The 9,613-nt window shown below is 39.7% G+C and overlaps 1 pseudogene; it reads left to right on the forward strand.

The window, feature by feature from the left end:
• The first annotated feature begins 5,809 nt into the window (after positions 1-5,809).
• LOC102434031 lies at positions 5,810-6,354 on the forward strand (annotated as a pseudogene).
• Positions 6,355-9,613: the final 3,259 nt, after the last annotated feature.

The raw sequence follows: 9,613 nt of genomic DNA on the forward strand, positions 1-9,613 counted from the left end.
TTAAAACTGACATCTAAAAACAACGAAACGATTATATCACTAATTTAAATGCATCCAACAAAATCTAAATAACTCAGTAATTTGATACCCACCATCCTCCATTTTAAAACTGTAAGAATAGAGTACTCCTGCCCTAGCCAGTTTGGCTCAGTGCACAGAGCGTCAGCCAATAAACTGAAGGGTCCCAGGTTCGATTCTGGTCAAGGGCACATACCTCAGTTGCAGGCTCGATACCCAGCCCTGGTTGGGGCTCAAATGGGAGGCAATCAATTGATGTGTCTTTCTCACATCGATGTTTCTCTCTCTGTGTCTCTTCCCCTCCCTTCCACTCTCTCTAAAAATCAATGGAAAGATATCTTTGGGTGAAGGTTGACAGCAACAAAAAAAGAACATAGTAGTCCTGTGGTTCAGATGGTTAGAGCATCATCCCATGCAACCAGGAGTGGTGGGTTCGATCCCTGGTCAGAGGCAACCTATCAATGTTTCTCTCACATCAATGTTTCTCTCTGTCACTCATGTGCGCTCTCTCTCTCCCCTCTCCCTCCCTCCCTCCCTTATTGAAATCAATTAAAAAAACAAAACAAAAATACTATAAGAGTATATATGATCTTCATTTTCCTATGTGAAATGTCATATTATTTCTTTTTTTTCTTTGAAATTACATTTCTGTTTTTTCTTTCAGAGTATTCTACTTTAATATATTTTCTCATACTTTAACAAAATATGCATATTAATTATTTTTTATTTATTTAAAGTATTTCTTTTGGATTGAATTCCTCTTACTGTTATTTGTAGTATTCAATTGATTAAAACAATGCAAATAGATTCCAATTTTGATAACTAAACATAAGAAGTAATTTCTGTTTTGGGGGATGCAGTCTTAATAAGATGTACATAAATTTATTTAATAAAGTACAGTTTCACATCAGACACCAAAGTTTCAACAATCTCTTTGTTATACCTCAAAGAGACATGTACAATGGTGAGATTCAAGGTGAGTCAAAGGCTTTTTCAACTGTAAGAAGACCTAGAACTAAAGAAAAGGGAAGAAAGGAGACAAAGGATGATGCTGGTGTTGTCATCGGACAAGTCAGTTTCTGGAAAAAGTGTAAAGGAATGTTTAGAACCAAGAAATTGATTCTCTTAAAACTATACAACCTATACACCTTTAGACATGTAACTGAATTTTTTGTTTTTTGGTTAAATCTTTGTCTGTTTGGGATTAGGTGAGATAGATGATGAATGTAAAACAGTGCCAGGCAAACAGTAAGAGTCACAGGTATGTTACTGCCATTAGACATAGCTTATTATTTCCTCCCACCTTTCATACATTTATTTAATAATATTAAAGCTTACTCAGATATGACAGTATGATCTATTTTTAAAATATACATGTAGCTCAGTCTGCCAAAGAACCATGGTTCAGGACTGCTACTATCTGGAACCATTTCTATATTTACAACTACTTTTACAACACAAACAAACAGATTAAAAACTGGAAGGCTTTTTATGCAAATCTAGAAAAAATAAGTATATATTTCATTTGTGAAAATCTTATTTTTGACACTTAGATAAAAACCCAGATTTACCTTTTAAAAGTTAATTTTTTAAAAAAACATTTAATTCTACAGGTATAAGGCCTATTAAAACTTCATTATGAGGCAGACTTTAGCTTCCAGTATCTATTTAAAAAGACCTGTGGCCCTTGCTGGTTTAGCTCAGTGGATAGAGCATTGGCCTGCGGACTGAAGGGTCATGGGTTCGATTCTGGTCAAGGGCACAGGCCTGGGCTGCAGGCTCGATCCCCAGCAGAGGGGCGTGCAGGAGGCAGCCGATCAATGATTCTCTCTCTCTCCCCCTTTCCCTCCCTTTCTCAGAAATCAATAAAAACATTTTTTCCATTATTTTTTTTTAAAGAACTATGAGATACATGTCTAAGACAGAATGGCAAAACTTTAGGATATCGAATCTAGCAAGTCAGAACCTGCTTTATTTAAAACACTTGATTTCTCTGTGTGCTAATAAATTTGTCTGGCATCTATCTGAGACTTTGGCCCCATCCTTATTTCATTTGCTTCTACTTTTACTCTGCCCACTAAGGTTACACAGCACTGAGCAGTTAGCAGGCTTTAGTCTGATAATGTTTCTCCTTTCCCCCAAATATATTTTGCCTCACTTGGAAATCAAAATGAAAAATATACATATATATATCCCGATCACACCAAGCAAACAGGCACTGCTCCAAACTACATCACAATTTGATACAGGAAATTGAAGGACAAAATTTTAAGATATAATGCACACACTTTAAAATTAATCCTTCTAAAATGTGTGCAATTCAGTGGTTTTTAGTAAATTCAGAAGGTTGTACAACTACCTAATTCCAGAAGATTTTCTGTCTAATTCCAGAAGATTTTCACCGCCCCAAAGAGAAATTCTATACTCATTAGCAGTCACTCTCCATCCCTCCTCTCTCATGCTTTGCAGCTGCAGGCAACACTAATCTTCCTGTCTCTATAGCTTTGCCTACTCTGGACAGTTCGGACAGATGGATCGTGCAGTACATGCCTTTTGCTGGCCTCTCGCTAAGCATGTTTTCCAGGTCTACCCGCATTGTTGCATTGCCAGCACTTCATTTCTCTTTATGGATAACTGTATTCCATTGTATGGAAATACCACATTTTGTTTACTCACTCATCAGTTGATGGACATTTGGGTTGTATTTGCTTTTCATTTATTATGAACAATGCAACTATGAACATATGTGTACATGTGTGAACATGTTTCCGACTTCTTGGGTATATACCTAGGAGGGGAATAGCTGGGCCAGAGCAACTCCACTAGTATGTTCATCTTTGGGGGAACTGCCAAACTGTTTTCTAAAGTGGCTGTACCATTTTATATTCCCATCAGCAATGCTTAAGGGTTCCAATTTGTAAAATAAATTTTATTTTCCAAAATCGAATCTTCCTTTACAAGCTTTGTGACCTCCTTTACAAAATGAATATGAGTAAAATAAACTTTTTCCCCACAACTCAGTGTGTGTTTCAACAACTAGCTTATTTTATGCAGACATGTTGTCTAAGGAGAACATAAGCATTAAAAGAGAATATAGCCCTGGCTAGTTTGGTTTGGCCTGCGGACTGAGGGGTCCTGGGTTCAATTCTGGTCAGGGGCATGTACCTTGGTTGTGGGCACATCCCCAGTGTAGGGTATGCAGGAGGCAGCTGATCGATGTTTCTCTCTCATCGATGTTTCTAACTATCCCTCTCCCCTTCCTTTCTGTAAAAAAATCAATAAGATATATATATATATATATATTTAAAGAATATACAGTATGGCTATTAAATATTGAGACTATACTAGAATATTCACATTTAAATGAGTATCGTGCCTCACTTAATTACTTAAGGAAATTATACATTTGGAAAATCCTCTTTTGAAATTACTTTCTTTTTTTTAAGTTAAATCCTTTATTGTGTAGTATCAACTTCTACAAATGAAAGCTAGATACTTTCTAACAGAAAACCAAATTTTAGAATTCTGTGAGTGCATGAGCATGTGTATACACATATGCACATGCTTAATCTCCATACTTTTCCCCAAACAGGTTGTTTTTTTAAAAAAATTTTTATTTATTGTCTAAAGTTTTACATATGTCTCCTTTTTCCCCGCTCGACCCCCTACCCCCAGCCACTCCCACCCCAGGCAAGCCCCCACCGCCCCAGTGTCCGTGTCCATTGGTTATGCTAATATGCATGCATACAAGTCCGTTAGTTGCTCTAGAACTCCCTCTCCTCCCCTGCCATTTGTCTCAGAATCTATTCTTGTTCATCAAATTATGTTGATCATTATAACCCACATATGAGTGAGATCATGTGATATTTATCTTTCTCTGACAGGCTTATTTCACTTAGCATAATGCTCTCCAGTTAAATCCATGCTGTTGCAAATGGTAAAAATTCCTTCTTTTTTATAGCGGCGTAGTATTCCACTGTGTAGATGTACCACAGTTTTCTAATCCACTCATCTGCTGATGGGCACTGAGGCTGTTTCCAAATCTTAGCTATGGTGAATTGTGCTGCTACAAACATAGGGGTGCATATATCCTTTCTGATTGGTGTTTCTAGTTTCTTAGGATATAGTTCTAGAAGTGAAATCACTGGGTCAAATGGGAGTTCCATTTTTAAATTTTTGAGGAAACGTCATACTGTCTTCCACAGTGGCTGCATCAGTCTGCATTCCCACCAGCAATACACAAGGGTTCCTTTTTGTCCACATCCTCACCAGCACTTGTTTGTTGATTTGTTGATAATAGCCATTCTGACAGGTATGAGATAGTATCACATTGTCATTTTGATTTGCATCTCTCAGATGATTAGTGACTTTGAGCATGTTTTCATATGTCTCTTGGCTTTCTGAATGTCCTCTTTCGAAAATGTCTATTTAGGTCCTTTGCCCATTTTTTGATTGGGTCGTTTATCTTCCTTTTGTTAAGTTGTATGAGTTCCCTGTAAATTTTGGAGATTAAACCTTTATTGGAAGGATCATTGGCAAATATGTTCTCCCACGCAGGGGGCTTTCTTGTTGTTTTGTGGATGGTTTATTTTGCTACGCAAAAACTTTTTATTTTGATGTAGTCCCATTTGTTTATTTTCTCCTTAGTCTCCATTGCCCTAGGAGCTGTGTTGGTAAAGATTCTGCTAAGACATATGTCTGCTATTTTGCTGCCTATGGAGTCTTGTAGGATTTTTATGTTTTCCCATCTTACATTTAAGTCCTTTACCAATTTTGAGTTTGTTTTTGTGTATGGTGTAAGGTGGTGGTCTAGTTTCATTTTTTTGCATGTATCTGACCAAATATCCCAGCACCATTTATTGAAGAGACTGTCTTGACTCCATTGTATGTTCTTGCCTCCTTTGTCAAATATTAATTGAGCATAATGGCTTGGGTTGATTTCTGGGTTCTCTGTTCTGTTCCATTGGTCTGTATGTCTCTTCTTGTGCCAGTACCAGGGAGTTTTGAGAACTGTGGCTTGATAATACAGCTTGATATCTGGTATTGTGATCCCTCCAACTTTGTTCTTCTTTCTCAGGATTGCTGTAGCTATTCGAGGTCTTTTTTTTATTCCAGATGAATTTTTGGAGAGTTTGTTCTAGATCTTTGAAATATGCCGTTGGTATTTTAATGGCGATTGCATTGAATCTGTAGATTGCTTTGGGTAGTATGGACATTTTAATGATGTTGATTCTACCAATCCATGAACATGATATGTTCTTCCATTTGCTTATGTCTTCCTCTGTCTCTTTTCTCAATGTCCTGTAGTTTTCAGAGTACAGGTCCTTTATGAAATTACTTTCAAGGCCATTTCATAAAGGCAGATAAAATCCATCTTACAATATCATATAGCCACCATACTATCCAACTTGATCACCCACCAATTTGTTTCACAGACATGAGTCCAAATGATTCCTGGCCACTTCCACAAATCTAATCCAGAAAGAAGGATAGAGGAGAGAGAGAGAGAGAGAGAGAGAGAGAGAGAGAGAGAGAAGGAAAGAAAAGAGAGGGAAGAAGAAAAAAAAACAATTTTTATCATACAACTCAGAATATTCTTCAAAATGGAGTTTTGAAATGAATTTTATGTTGGGAGAAGCTGGGGAAAGATACACAGTATTATTCTACAATTTCCTGTGAATCTATAATTATTTCAAAATAAAAAGGTTTAGACACTCCAGGGCAGCCAGCGCAGGCACAGAGACCACGCCATCTTGAAGAGCAGGACTGCTCTTCACCCTATTTCCTGCTCTCCGGCGGCTGCAGCCATGAAGGTCGAGCTGTGCAGCTTCAGTGGGTACAAGATCTACCCCGGACACGGGCGGCACTATGCCAGGACCGACGGGAAGGTTTTCCAGTTTCTTACTGCAAAATGCGAGTCGGCATTCCTCTCCAAGAGGAACCCTCGGCAGATAAACTGGACCGTACTCTACAGGAGGAAGCACAAAAAGGGACAGTCGGAAGAAATCCAAAAGAAAAGAACCCACCGTGCAGTCAAATTCCAGAGGGCCATCACTGGTGCATCTCTTGCTGATATAATGGCCAAGAGGAACCAGAAGCCTGAAGTTAGGAAAGCTCAGCGAGAACAGGCTATCAGGGCTGCCAAAGAAGCAAAAAGACTAAGCAAGCATCTAAAAAGACAGCAATGGCTGCTGCTAAGGCTCCCACAAAGGCAGCACCTAAGCAAAAGATTATGAAGCCTGTGAAGGTTTCTGCTCCCTGTGTTGGTGGAAAACGCTAAGTTGGCAGATGAGATTCTTAAATAAAGACCTGACTATAACTAAAAAAAAAAAAAAAGAGCAGGACTGCTTACAACTAGGACCCTAGCCTCACCACCACCCAATCTAGTCTCAGACACAAGCTGGGACCCTAAGACCACTCAGAAAAAAGACCTGCAGACCCACAGACACCAAGACTCCAGACATCTTGGCCGCAGATTACTGTGAGTCATGGAGCCCATCCCCTCCCCACCGTCCCGCTGCGGTGGCATAGGACCTGCCCAGGTCACGGGTGCCAGAGGGAAGCCAGTGCTGGCAGCCGGGGGAAGGAGGCCTACTCTTGCACGAATTTCATGCATTGGGCCTCTAGTCTATATATAGAAAAGGCTAATATGCAGAGTCCCCACAGGAGATTGACCGGGAGACTGGGAGTTCTATCACTCGCTATGCCATGCGCTGACCACCAGGAGGCAGCACGGAATGAAGGAAGGCCCCGACCGGCAGCCAGCAGCCGGGGAAGGGAGGCCCAGGCCCAAGCCAGCAGCTGGAAGGCCCCGATCAGCCCTGATTGCCAGCCAGGCCTAGGGACCCTACCCATGCACAAATTTCATGCACTGGGCCTCTAGTGATGAAATAAGATTCAAAAGCATCTGGAGGAGGGAAGAAAAGAGAAAGTGGAGCTGAAGACAGGTTGAGAGAAAGAATTCCAACGACTTAATTCAGAAGACTCTAGTCACAAAGCAGGCAGAGAAACAGAGTGGCCAAGGGCTTTAAGAAGTAGAGGTAGTATGTCAGTGAAGTAAGAAAAAACAGAAGTCACTTCTGTTTGGAAAAATAAAGGAAAGGAAATTTTTTAAAGGAAAAGAGTAATTAGTGTCAAATTATACAAAGAGCTCAGATGGAACAAGAGTTTAAATTAGGTAACTAGGACAGATACAGGGTGGGGCAAAAGTAAGTTTACAGTAGACCAAAGAGTTTATTCTTGTATTGTTCTTTATTAATTATTGTATTATTTTCAAAACAAACAACTGTTTGCCCCACCTGTATAAGATTACCATGGTGTAGGAAAGAACAGGAGGGGAAGAAGTAGAAAAGTTTTGTGGTAAAAAGAGTGACTAGCAAGGGTCAGTGAACTCTTTCCTCTAGGTTTTGTGAATCACACACTGTCCCATATTTTTGCTTCTTTTTTTAAACAACACTTTAAAGACATAAAAAGCATTTTAGCAGGTTTATACAAAAACCAGGCCACAGGACAGATCTGAGCAGCTGGCAGTAGCTTCCCAACCCCTTCTTAGAGCATGGTGGTCAAGGGCACAGACTCTGAGCCAGACAGACTGGGTTAATATTCAGCTACTCACTATCGAGGTGCCCTTATGCAAGTCACTTAACTTCCCTATGTCTGATTTCCTTACCTGTAAAAGAGGATAATAATAGCAGCTACCTCGTAGATTGTTGTAAAAAGTAAACACAAGTAAAGCACTTACTACTTAGAGAAAAGCCGTATCACTAAGGGGGATTTGTTAGAGGGTGGGCAGACCGATGAGAGCCATCACAGGAGATATACTACCTGGAAAAAGGAATCATTTTGTTTAAAGTCCCCAAGAAGAAAAGGAGGAATGGGATCAGAACCGTGCAGGTGAAAGCAGAGAGACAGGCTCCATCCCACCTGCTGAGGAAAGTATAAACTGGTCTGGAGACCAGCCTGCCAACTTTTATCAAAATTTCCAATGTGCACATCTTTTGAGCTTTTCACCTCTTCGTAAATGTGGCTGTGTATACATACCCAAGCAAGTATAAAGCTATGAATGCAGCGCTGGTCAAAATGGAAATAACGTAGAAATCCATTAATAGGGGAAAGGTAAATAGTCATGCACAACTATACAATGGAATCCCACAGAACTGTTTAGAACAGTGGTTCTCAACCTTCCTAATGCCGTGACCCTTTAATCCAGTTCCTCATGTGGTGATCAACAATTTCATTGTTACAAATTGAACATAATTAAAGCATGGTGATTAATCACAAAAACAATATGTAATTATATACGTGTTTTCCGATGGTCTTAGGCGACCCCTGTGAAAGGGTCGTTTGACCCCCAAAGGGGTCGCGACCCACAGGTTGAGAACCGCTGGTTTAGAAGAAAGAGAGAAATATGCTGGCATGGAAAGATTTCTATAACTTATTTTTTAATTAAACTTTTTTTTGAGATAATTGTAGAGTCATATGTAGTTGGAAGAAATAAAACAGATCCCATGTACCCTTTATCTAGTTTCCCTCAATGGTGACATCTTATAAAACTAAAGTTCAATATCATGAATTAATTTTTAATATAAAAAATGAACAGCATGCAAATTACACACTCCCTTTTGTGTATTTTAAGCATCCATACAGTCTGTACATGTACACAGGCAGACATTTAATTGCTAGGAGTTGATACCTCTGGAAAGTGAGAAAGGGCACTGAAGGAAGAAAATGGAGGCTGGCATTGACTTCTACTTTATGTTCAGTTGCACTCATTTTTCTTACAAAATGCACATATTATTTTTAGGTCATAGAAGGTGAACAGGTAGAGGGGTTAAATTTTGAAATAAATAGAGGCGCCTATTCTTTCAATCAAGCAGATCTTCTGTTTGGAGCAGAGGGGAAGAAGGCCGAGGAAGATCACACTGAAAGCTTCCATCTCCTCCATTAAGGAGGAGGGAGACTGATGTATTCTGCCACCATCTACCACCCACTGCGGGCTCTGTTCTACACAGTGGACAATCAAAAATTAACCAGACAGGTATGATCTCTGACCTCAAGAAACCTGGAAAGGTGAACATTAACCAGAAATTACACAACTAAAATTACCATTACAGCACAGCACGGCAGTTTAGAACCTGACCGCCTTGGTTCAAATCTCAACACTGGTACCAAATGGCTGAGTGGCTTCGCTTCAGTTCCCTCATTTATAAAAGAGGTTCCATTTATTTACCCACCTATCTAACCCACAGGCTGCTCTGAGGACTGAAAAACATCCGTATGCATAAATCACATAGAACAGTGCCTGGCGCACAATAAACACTCAGATGTTTGCTGTTGCTGTTATTCTCATTACTATTAATTATTTCACGAGGAATCCAATCTATCTTCAGGCAAATGGAAAGTCAGCAAAAGCTTCTTTTGAGAAAGTGACATAGAGGTTAAGTCCCAAAGATGAATATAAATTAAACACCAAAAGAGAAACACTGTCTAGCAGAGGGACGAATGTAACCAAAGACCTATGCTAAGAATAAGCTTGGCATATGAAGGATCTGCAACAGGCCAGTGAGGTTCTGAAAGGAGAGAGAGAGGAGGCTGG

This window comes from Myotis lucifugus, unplaced genomic scaffold, assembly GCF_000147115.1.
Source record: "Myotis lucifugus unplaced genomic scaffold, Myoluc2.0 scaffold_448, whole genome shotgun sequence".
Lineage (NCBI taxonomy): Eukaryota > Metazoa > Chordata > Mammalia > Chiroptera > Vespertilionidae > Myotis > Myotis lucifugus.